The sequence below is a fragment of the Ostrinia furnacalis genome, unplaced genomic scaffold (assembly GCF_004193835.3).
Source record: "Ostrinia furnacalis isolate ACB-3 unplaced genomic scaffold, ASM419383v2 OfSCF4362, whole genome shotgun sequence".
Taxonomy (NCBI): Eukaryota; Metazoa; Arthropoda; class Insecta; order Lepidoptera; family Crambidae; genus Ostrinia; species Ostrinia furnacalis.
Genome location: NW_021134601.1, coordinates 223,353 through 234,937, shown reverse-complemented (window position 1 = coordinate 234,937; position 11,585 = coordinate 223,353). Strand labels below are relative to the sequence as shown.

At 36.0% G+C, this 11,585-nt stretch overlaps 1 protein-coding gene across 1 annotated transcript in view; it reads left to right on the top strand.

Moving 5' to 3' along the window:
- The first annotated feature begins 1,394 nt into the window (after positions 1-1,394).
- The window catches only part of LOC114359399 (uncharacterized), a 133,603-nt gene continuing 123,412 nt past the window's right edge, over positions 1,395-11,585 (top strand). Inside the window, exon 1 of the mRNA XM_028313793.1 lies at positions 1,395-1,591. The gene's annotated coding sequence lies outside the window, so the exon portion shown is untranslated. The remainder of the gene's footprint in view (positions 1,592-11,585) is intronic.

The following is an 11,585-nucleotide window of genomic DNA, read 5'->3' as shown; positions in this document are numbered from 1 at the left end:
CATCTGGGAATCAAATCCCCTAAGTTACGAAGGAGTTAAATAACATTTAACAATACTTTCAATACCTTTTCAACATTTACGAGTAAAAGAAGTCATTTATGTAAACAAAGACATCCGTTTATTCATTTTCAATCTGCAAACTGAAAGAATGCAGGGGCTGCAGCTGAAAAGGCCCTATGAAATATTTATTTATGAAATGAATTCAATTAAAATGTAAATCAACTGCCAGAGACCGTTTCCCGAGTGTACTCACTCACACGATACTCAATTTGTGTATCCTCTGACATTGTAAATTGGTTCTTGCGATTAAAATTCTAGGTGCCGACATAAAGGGAGAAATAGGTATTCTTTGATATTAAGAGCAAATTGTTTAATAGGATTCTATCATTTGCACCTAATATTAAAACCATCTTAGAGGACAAGTAGACTTTAGATTTTTTTTTACTTCGTTCATTTCAAACAAAACGACGTCCACTGTTGGATAAAGGCATCCCCCAAGGTTTTCCACAATGACTTTTCACAGTGAGTTTTCCTGAGTTGCCCTACCTAATATAAGTAATATAACGAAAAACAAAACAAATGAAATTTTGAGTTTAATTGACAATTAAATTTTGCCAGTATTTTCTTTGTTTCAAGAACTCTCAATTTTGCTACTTTTTTTCTAGTGCTCTTTATTAATCCAGTATATTTTTAAGAGAATAAAACATTACTTAGAAATACCTACCTACTGTTTAAAAGTTCATATCCATAGATGTATTTTTAAAATTGAGTCCATTTAAAGCATAAATATTTCATATTGCTGTCTGCTACTTCTCGCATTCTTCCAGAATTTTGTTGTCTGAATAATGAATAGTTACGTGAGGAAAGCTCCTGCTTGCCAACTTGATATTACTATACGTTTCTGTAAATAACGTATACTTTTATTGCAACTGGGAGGTCTCATAAAGATTGCAATATTCTAGAAAATTATTCTCTGGAAAATTTTCTCCGTAGCAATAAAAAATGTCATCTCTAAGCTCGTATATTAAAATTAAATCCGCTGAACAAATTTAAACGAAAGCTAAGTTATAATATTCTACTCCATTAAAATTTTTCGTACGAAAAAATCAAGCAAAAACATTTTTCGAACATAATTAAGCAAAAAAAGTCCAAATATTTATCGTGACTCAGCTTTCAGCTATAAATTAATTACGTGCCACATGTTGGTTGCTTTGAAGAAGGCCTCGGCGGACAAGCAAAGGCCTATCCAACGTAAAATATTTAGTCCGCAATGTATTAACACAAATCGTTAAGCCCTATATACCCTTACTAATAACCGTAAAGCCGCTTACAGACATTAAGGCTTGCGAGAGTTTCAAAATACACCCTGAAGTTCAGTCGCTGTAAGCTCGCTGTGTGGCGAGCACGCGTTCACTGCGCTTAAAAACTTCGCGACTTCAGAAGTTGTAAGCTCGGCAATTCTGGCCACTTCGACCGCAGTTGGAAGAAGTTAATTTCAAAAATGGAATGTTTCAGTGTTTGACAGTGACAATGTTTTTCTTTTATTAACCTAGGAGGGTTCCCTGCGGAGTTAGCAATCTAAAGTTGCCAGGTATGTTGCACTCAGTTCGGCATAGATTAGTAGTTTATTAACTAAATAGCCGGCGGTATTCCAGGGGCGCCAATAAAAACAATTTTAACTACGTAGCCAACAGTTTGCACTTAATTTCGGGATGTTACAGAAGTTTTGAACTTGCAAATTATTCATTTGACTTTGTCGCCGTCGATGTTAAATGTTAATGTTGTGTTTTAGTAATGTTAGTTTGAAAAGTTGATAAACTTTTAACGACGTGCTCTGCCTTCACACATGTACAGTACCTCTCAGAAGGCTTTTCTTGGACTTAACTCACCAAAGTTTCTAAAATTAGCCTATACCTAACTCGATGCTGGACTTTTAATAGTGTAGTATTCAGTGACGTTTATATGAATTTCCAAGCTAAATAAAAACATCAGATTTGCTTCAAGCCATAACCGTAATATTTCAGCTTATCCAAAAAAATGCGAAAACCGTTTTCACAACAACAAAAGCTTTTTTTACGCTACAATCTGAATGCTACTCAGTAAGGAAGGCTACCAACCGATGGTGTTTATGAAAGGGCGGACATTAGCAGGGTCGGACGAAATGAAGGAATCATACAATAACAGAAGGGCACAATGGGGCCCTGTAATGAGGTTATAATCCGCCCAGGGAATCCCAATAATGTTTCTTTTGCACCTTGGCTGTTAGGACATACAAGTTTAAACCTTAAAGCAATAAGTAAAAAAAGATACACTTAAGTACAGTCGAACGTAGAACCTCCTTCTTTTTTTAAAGTCAGTTAAAAATTCAGAACAATGCTATTGACTTTATTTCTACTGCCTATTATGGGGGTCAATTAAAACCTATCAAAGTTGAGAGTCTTTAAAAATCCATCGAAGCACGTGTCACGCACGGTAACTAGAATGTATGCTATAAAAGGTGTAAAAATTAATGTTTTTTTGTAATTACTATTTAATAAAGATTAGTTTATAATATTTAGTTTTGTAGTAGTTTATCATACGATAACGTTTTAATGTTATTACTAGAACCAAGGTATTGTCAGAAAAAATGATCACTTCGTTAATTTTTAACGCTATATCTACAGCGCACATTTTATACCTTCATCAAATGATAAAATATCTCGTCAGCTTTCAAAAGGGACGGGAAATTAAAAAGAGTTGCAGATTCTCATAATAAGATACGCTAGCTTAATCGTGTCAATATTTTCCCGCCGTTTTGCTTAGAGATGTTTAAATGCTGGTTTATTTTGTGGAAAAGGTTACGTTTTTTTTTTAAACCTGTCTGTAAATATTTTTTACTTTTCAGAAGTTGATTGACTGTTTAGAACAATTCCTAGGTCATCATCGTCATTTGGTACCATAAAGTTGTATTGTGATTCTCACGTAAATAGCTTTTCAGAAAGCTAGGCACATTTTCTAAACATTTCAAAATAACTGAAGGTATACTCGTAGAATAAGAATTCCTTTCATTTTCTCTCAATTCGCGATAAATTACGAGCAGTTTCAAGACCGTTTTGAAATATTGATACCTATTCCAAATCTGAAAAGGGTTCGCCCCTCTAACTAATAAACCGTTAAACTTCGTTATTCTGCCGATCAAATCCGATAAATGCCGAATCAACAATTCCAATCGAAAGTTAAGTGATCGCTCAAAAAATATTTCAATACCTTCTGGATTACATTTGCAATCCATCATTCGATCGAGCGATCTTTTTCATCGGCTTCCACGCATCGTTGGTTTTATTTTTAGAGACGATTCTAATGGGAAAAACGCGACATTTTTGTGGAGCTCTCACCTGACAGACTAGGCGTTCTCACACAAAAAAATCTCACACTTGGTATATTTTTACACCGAAATACTCAGCTATGGGACGTCATTCTTTGTAGAATTTGTTCCTGCAGAAAAGTTATGACCCAAGTAACTAGCTATAGCCATCGTTTTTTTTATAACAAAAAGAAAACAACAAAAGATCTAACAATAATTTATCGACGACTTTGTCAAATGCAACACACTGCCTACTTATGTCATTGATTTTTCATGAGGCTAAGATTCATCAATCGACTACCATCGTAAGTTCTTTATGACAATATATGCTCTACCTGATATTCCTTCCAAAATACATTATCAAAATAATCTTACAATTCTTACCCGTTAAACCACCTCTTTTATAGAACCGTGCGCAGTTTGATTCCTATATTTTACCCTTTATTTTTGTACCCCCAACCTAATCCCCCTGTCAAAACAAAAACACACCCTTTTACCTGAATTTATCCGGGTTGCTTGTATGGATCAAACTTTGATTTCATCTCATCAACGAGCTCCGTCCTACTTTGGGTAAGCTGGGACGTGAAAACAAACAAGCTTTATTCTACAGGGTGTTGATATTTACGACATAATAATATGAGAAAGAACATGCGCAAGAAAAACATTTCTGTATCCGAAATCTCAACGATTACGTAGATACGTATAAGGACTCGTATGTGTTTATACTTTGTTGTTTTTGCATGGTTGCATGCAAAGATACCTAGGCTGAGTTGCACCATCTTACTTTAACACTAAATGAAATCCACATTTTACAGTTGCATTTTCACCCAACACGACCTATTAGTTCTCTGAAAAGGAATAGAGGTATCACTACTAAAATGGACACATAAGAGCTTTTAAAAGGCTAACAAATGCTAAAAACGGCTAGTAATCGAATGAAAATTGAATTCTCTTTTCGGTTGCGTTCTCTTGCTTTGCCTAAAAAGATTCTATTTCCTTTCCGAACATGAGCTCAGATCGGCATGCTACGCTAGAACATTATTGGATGCAGTTTCCAATACAATACATGACATTTTAAGATATCATATTTCTGAAAAGCTGCACACATTACCTTTTTTTTTCAATTCGAACTTAAAACCTTTTTATGGAGGCAAAAAACAAAATGAAATAACCTTGACCTTCGAACGATAAAGTAAACTTATCCTTCACCCTGGCTGGTTTTATCGATTGACATCCAAAAAAAAAACAATCCATTTGTATTCCCGCCACAGTTTCAAAAATAGAACGAATTTATATTTGGAATCGAGTCTGCTGCCCCAGGTTTGGCCATAATTGGAGAGCATTTTAGGCGGCTCGTGCTTCGCGGGCATTATTAGGTAGTCGATATCGATCCGTCGTGCTGTGCCAGTCGGTCACTGCCTCACTAAACTACACACAAACTTATCGATTTTCAGCGGTGTCCGTGTGCGAAGCGGGAAACCGACAATCACGTCACGAAAAATCCATTTCGTTGTTTCTTGCCCATTGGGTAGTTGATTACGTAATGAATTGAAGAAGTGACGTCATAGGTTCGCTTTACAAAAGTCGCGCTTTGACAGCTCATTAAAAGTATGTCTTGAATTCAAGAGCTTCCTCGTTGTGGATAAAAAAATCTATAGATAGATAATCTAGCTTTAGCTGAATCAAACAAACATTTTATAATAAAAATAATTAATTACCAAATAAAAAAAAAGTTCGTAATGAATACCATGATAAAAATAAAATAAAAACGCTCTAAGTATGTACTAGAACGGTAGGTAGGTACTATCTGTGATAATAGCCTGACCTATTTAAACACTGATACGTGGAAAGTGTTTAATACTCATTATACAATTATATTGTCATTGACCTAATAAAAACTATTGTGTCACTAGACGGTAACATTAAATTATCACAAAATTAGATTGTTATCCAAATGTTGCTTATAAAGGTTTACATACCTAATTAATCGATGTGTAAATGCACCACTTCATTGGTTATAATTACAACAGCAGGTATGCTGTCTAGAGGGTTAAATTATGTTTGAAATCCGCTAGTATCTTTTTCAGTTTATCACGACAGTACATCAGGCTACCCATTTTTGTTGCAAACTCGCCCCTGTCACAACTGTACAAGAACCCGCAGTGGTTACGTTGACGTGCCGTCGTCTGTACCTTAGTTACATTTGGTACGTTTTGTTATTTTTATTTTCAAACACTGAATGACTGCCTATTTTTCGACTTGTTATTCACCATCCCCCTTACTAATAAAAAGTTACACAGTTGTTGAACACTGTTTTAAAATGCTGTTTAACGAGCGTGTAAGTTTTATTAGTAATAGAGCATATATGCAGCAGGTAAATTATATTCAGAGCTATAATTTGTGGTATTCCAATTACTAACTGATGCTACCACCACCCGCCTCCCTTAACTAGTTTAACTTTCGCAGGTACTCCACTAGTACAACAAACTTACAAGACCAAACTTAGTTCTTACCTGTTATTAAATTAACTATCTTGTGAATTCTGTATCTTTTATCTATCTACTAGCTTTCCACCCGCAGCTTCGCCCGCGTGGAATTTTGTCTGTCACAGAAAAACTTTATCGCGCGCGTCCCTGTTTCAAAAACCGGGATAAAAACTATCCTATGTTCTTTCCCGGGACTCAAACTATCTCTATGCCAAATTTCATCAAAATCGGTTGCGAGGTTTAAGCGGGAAAGCGTAACAGACAGACAGACAGACAGACAGACAGACAGACAGACAGACAGACAGACAGACAGACAGACAGACAGACAGACAGACAGACAGAGTTACTTTCGCATTTATAATATTAGTTGGGATAGGTATATTTTCCATACGGCTTATAAAAAAGTTTTCATTAGATGAAAATTTTCTTGGATACCTACCTAATTTAATGCCATCAGTAGCACCATATAAGAGTGGCATTTCCTAAGGGGATTTTAAGCTTTTAATCAGTACCTAAAGTATACGAGTACGTTTTCATATCACTTAAGAAAATACATTGGCACAAAATTACCCTCAGAGGTTTGACTGTCATTAATAAAGAAGTAATTTTGTAGTACGTTGGTGTATTCCCCGAAAAAAGGTAGGTAAGAACCTAATGCTCTTTCGATTTTATTTCATTTTTTTTAATTGCTGCCCATCTGGATTTAAAACATTTCCAATGCAATAATATGTTAGCTCCACTTTTCCATTTCTTCAACAAGAAACCCTGATATTTCCTTCACAGCAAATGTTCTCACGCACGAATTGCCTGGGTCGGTATTTATAGTCCATCATGAATATAAAATGGCTGTTGTGACGTCCATTTTTAGTAATGTCGTGTTTTATATGCTTAGAAATGTGCTCTAGGGCACAATTACGAATATTCAAGTCCACACCAATGTACTGGAGCTTCGTGTTAACTGCAGTGACACTTGGGGAAATGGTAGTACACCGTTGCTTTGTTCGTTTTACCGTGGTTCTAAGCAAGCTATTGGTAACGTGTACCTACTTTAACTTCATCTATTTCATTTTTTTCAGTCGTGTACAACACATCTGCAGATAGCTTGCGTATTCTATAGCTAACAAATGAACAGTTGCCTAATAAATCAAATGCGAAAAACGAAAATATTTATTGTCATGTCATGCACGACCTCATTGCATGACTTGGAATATTTGCCCAGTACGAAAGGGTTCAGCCATGTTACATATTGATCAGTCTACTGTTTTAGGAATGTAGGACTGTATGAGTAGGTATATTCATTTCAGCTATTTTTGAAATAACACTCTAAAGTAAGTACGAGTAGTGTTCAGTCCTTGTAAAAATATTGGCGGGTATTCTCACATTTGCTTCGCCAACTTTATTTTCCTACCATCGTCCAATGGTCGGAGCAAGCCCCACTTGCCCGGCGACGCTCATCGCGCACACCCGTGTGTCGCGCACGCTTAGCGAGTCTACGAGTGACGTTCACTCCCTGAAAAGACCGTGTCTTTTGCTATAATTCGCGTGTAGCCGTGCTCCGCGTACCATCATCATCATCAGCATCAGCTCCGAGCATACTCTGGCAGTGCTCCACCGCCCAGAACGCCGTGCGTCTGCAGGTTGGCTTCCGTCCGTGGCGAGGGTCGATTTTAAGGTTGGTGAAGCTCAGATTACCTGTCTCTGTGTTGCGAGGACTGATCTACCTTTCATCAATTTTCTATTATAAAAAACCTATACAGTCCACTTTCAAATCAAATTCCCTGAACCAGCGTAATAAACGCAATTTTCAGTGCGACATACGCACAAGTAGATATTACTGCATGTAACTCTTGATGTTTTACTATAGATATTGTTGTCATTGTTTTCCAAATTTATCTGATTGCAATTAATTTACCACGTGAGTAACTGGAATTTTAAGGTTTTGATAATAGCACCAGTGGCGCAGCGTTCAACAAAATTACGATTTTCCCAATGGAAATTAAAGTTGTTCTAAAATAGGTGCCTATTACCTCCCTAACCAGTCTGGCCAGCGTGGAGAGTGTAGGCCAAATTCTCCATTTGCTTCTGGTAAATTAGAGAGGGTCTCTAATTTACCACGACCCTCTCTAATTTACCTCCCTCTCTACCCTCTCTCTCTGCAGTGGAGGCCAATAAATTACATTAAAAATACTCTGAGAAAGTTTGCCTTTTCAAGGCAGATAAATGTATGTGTAGAGGTGCAAGCATATAAAAATCCTGAAAGGGTTGTCTAAGACTAATATTCAATACTGTTACGAGCTAGCCCCTATATTCTGTTACGAGCATATAACAATCCTGAAGAATGTTGCCTGAACGATCTGGCTTTTATCTTCTCCCTATAGCTAAACCCCCTGACCTTTACCCGATGTGTATAGTTCCTTTCATTGCCAATCTTGACCCGGCCGTCTTTTGAACTACAAACTTCTTATTGTGACTGTTTACTTATACTTAGTACTACAAATAGTACCCATGTTAGTTTGATGAATACATGCGTGAGTACCAGTTCGTTCCTTTCACCAAATAACGTCCATTGCTGGATAAAGGACTCACAAGGATTTTCACAACGACGCATCTAGGTGTATTCCGCGACCTTTAGTAGATCTTCGGTTCACCTAGTGGGAGGCCTATTATTATTGCGTAGTATCTGTTGTTATATTTTGTTAAATAATAGACCAGTCGTGCAGTCGTGACACGCTGCATGCAGCCGCTGCACGTACTATTGGCAACTGCTTTAGATGTGCACCACGCTTCGAAATAGCCTTTACTCCACTAGTCATAGAAGGTATAACCTGTGGTATAACTAACAAGGTTTTCTAATCTACCATTTATACTACAGTAATTAACTTAATGTTTACAAAAAAAATACTGCAAGGCAAGGTCAAGTTTCTTGTCTGCCTTACCCTCATTCCAGCAATATGTGAAATAAATGAGGCAAAAAATAATACAGTGATCAAGCCGCGCTATGTCGGCGGATTAGGTGTGATGGGCTTTACACTATACGATTTTCAAAATTATAAAAAATCAAAACCTTACATAATGCTCCAATAAAATTTTGGATAAAGGATAAATCATCATCATCATTTCAGCCACAGGACGTCTATGGCTGAACATAAGTCTCCACTAAATGATTTTCACATCGCCCGGTTGGTAGTGGCCTGCATTCAGCGCCTTCCTACCGCCTACCTTTATGAGGTCGTCGGTCCACCTTGTGGGTGAACATCCCACGCTGCGAAAAGAAAAAGGACATCTCTTGCTCTCATTTCAATATTGACTGCCGTAGCCGTTTAGACCGCAAAGTATGTTTTGTGTACATACTTGGGTCGTCACGCAAACAACTCCAAAACTAAACATCATGTTACTGTTAAACACAATTTGGACTACAAGTCGACCCATGTAATGCCCCAGTCAGAGAGGACAAGCAACAAATGCCCGCCAAAACACGCGATTCGTCATTTAGGGAACAAAAGCAGCCCGATTTATTTGCCCGAGAAATGGCGCGCTGACTTATTAATCAGTGCGTAATATGAGTGTTTGCTTGAGAAATGTTTCTTTCAGCAATCAATATAATCTACTGTATTATGTACTACATAATGTCTGGTTATTTGAGGCCAGCGCCTTGTAAAATCAGGTCATAAGCATAGGTGTTATGGCTTAATGCGGAAGACATTAACGCGCGTATCAAGGGCCTAACGCGGCGGTTAAACATTTATGGGTCATTCCACAAAAATATGTCAACTCTTAGTCCGCGCCACATTTGACATGAAATATTTGTTAATATTTTATTCCAAAATTGTTAAATAACAGCTCGCAATGTGCTTTATTCATCACCCATTTATATTTTTTGAAACTATTTTTAAAACATCTTAAATTCCTTTTGAATGACCCAAAACGTCATTCCCTAGGCATGTCCGTACTCCAAAAGTTTGTGTTTTGGGACCCACATTTATAAAAACATCAACTTTATCCTTTGTTTTAATTAACGAATAATCTATTTAAATGTATATTACACCAAATTCTATTAATATTTTGCGGTTTCAATAAACAATAATTTGATTTTCTTTAGTTGAAAATGAGTCTACAGTTTTTAGCGTCATTCCCTCGCCACGTACTGATTTTATAATTTTGCGCTTTNACAAAGGTTTTATTATTGTTGTTTTTAATTTATCCGGATACACACCATTTTCAATGCAATTGTTTAAAATGTGACAAAGTACTGGTGAAATTAACTCTGCTACGTTTTTCAATATTTTTGTGTGTACGCCGTCGTAGCCTGTACTATTGCAATTCTTAAGTGACATGATAATTCTATCTATATCTTGAGGTATGCAAGGTCTTAAATATATTGTATTAGGAATATTGTTTAAAGTCTCATTATTGTAATTATTTTGTAGAGTGTCAGCATTAATCGGTTTAACCACGTCTATAAAAAAGTCATTAAATATGTCAGCAATTTTTTTTGGGTCAGTAATTTTTTCATTATTCACGGTCAAATGAGATATATTTTCTCTAGGCAAATTACTTTTAGAGGAATTTATTACGTTCCAAGTGGCCTTTGATTTATTTAATGAATTTTTAATGTAGTAATTGTTTTGTGCTTTCTGCGTTAGGTTTATTATACGTTTAAAACGGTTTGAGTACTGTTTAAACTCGAGTTTATTTTCCGACGTTGGACATTTTCTATATTTCCAAAGTAAACTACGTTTTCGCTTGCTGCATACTTTTATACCTTTACTAATCCATTTTGGTTTCTTTATGGCAGAAAGTTTAACTTGTATTAATGGGAAACATAGATTATACAACAAAATTAAAGTATCGTGAAAAATGTCAAAAGCCTCATTTGGGTCGTCAGAATCATATACATTATTGAAGGTTATTTGTTGTAATCCTTCCTTGAACTTACTAAAATTTTCCTTATTATAGTCTCTTCTACTTACATACCAATACTTTAATAAACATAGTCGTTTTGTAGGACATTTTAATAACTGAGCTTTGTGATCTGATAGAGCAAATTCAAGAATCTCACTTTTACATCCGCGGACATTATGTATAATATTGTCTAAACATGTCCCACTGGATGCACGTGTTATACCTTGTATTTGTAGTTTGAGATTATAATTTAATAACATCTGTTCGAATTCTGTTGTAACTTTGTTTTTTACCAACGTATTAATATTAAAGTCACCACATATCACGATCTTACTTGTTCTATTTATAAATTTTGCAAGTAATTCATCAAGTTTAACGAAAAAAATATTAACAGTCGTTGACCTTGGCGGTCTATAAATGCAAATTACAATTATGTTTAGTTCAATGAGTTCAATTACACAATATTCAATAATGCCCAGTAAGCAAAGACTGCTAACAACCCTGAATTGGTGCCCGTGCCTAACCAAAATACAGGATCCTCCTCTTCTTACATTTCTTGATGAGTATGTAGCCAATGTGTAGTTAGGTATGGATAGCTGTGCTACATCACTTTCGATCATGTTGTGTTCAGTAATACATAAAACATCAATTATTCTTTCATTTGAGTCAAGTTCATCCAAGTTTACAGACAATAGGCCAGATTTACTAATTAATCCATCAATATTCTGATGCATTATGTGTACATGATTACACACGAAAAAAACAGTCATCACTCGCATTTGTCACATTACGATCAGATATGGCTATCGTTTCTTCAATATTTCCGTCGGTGTTCAAATTTTCCATATTATTTG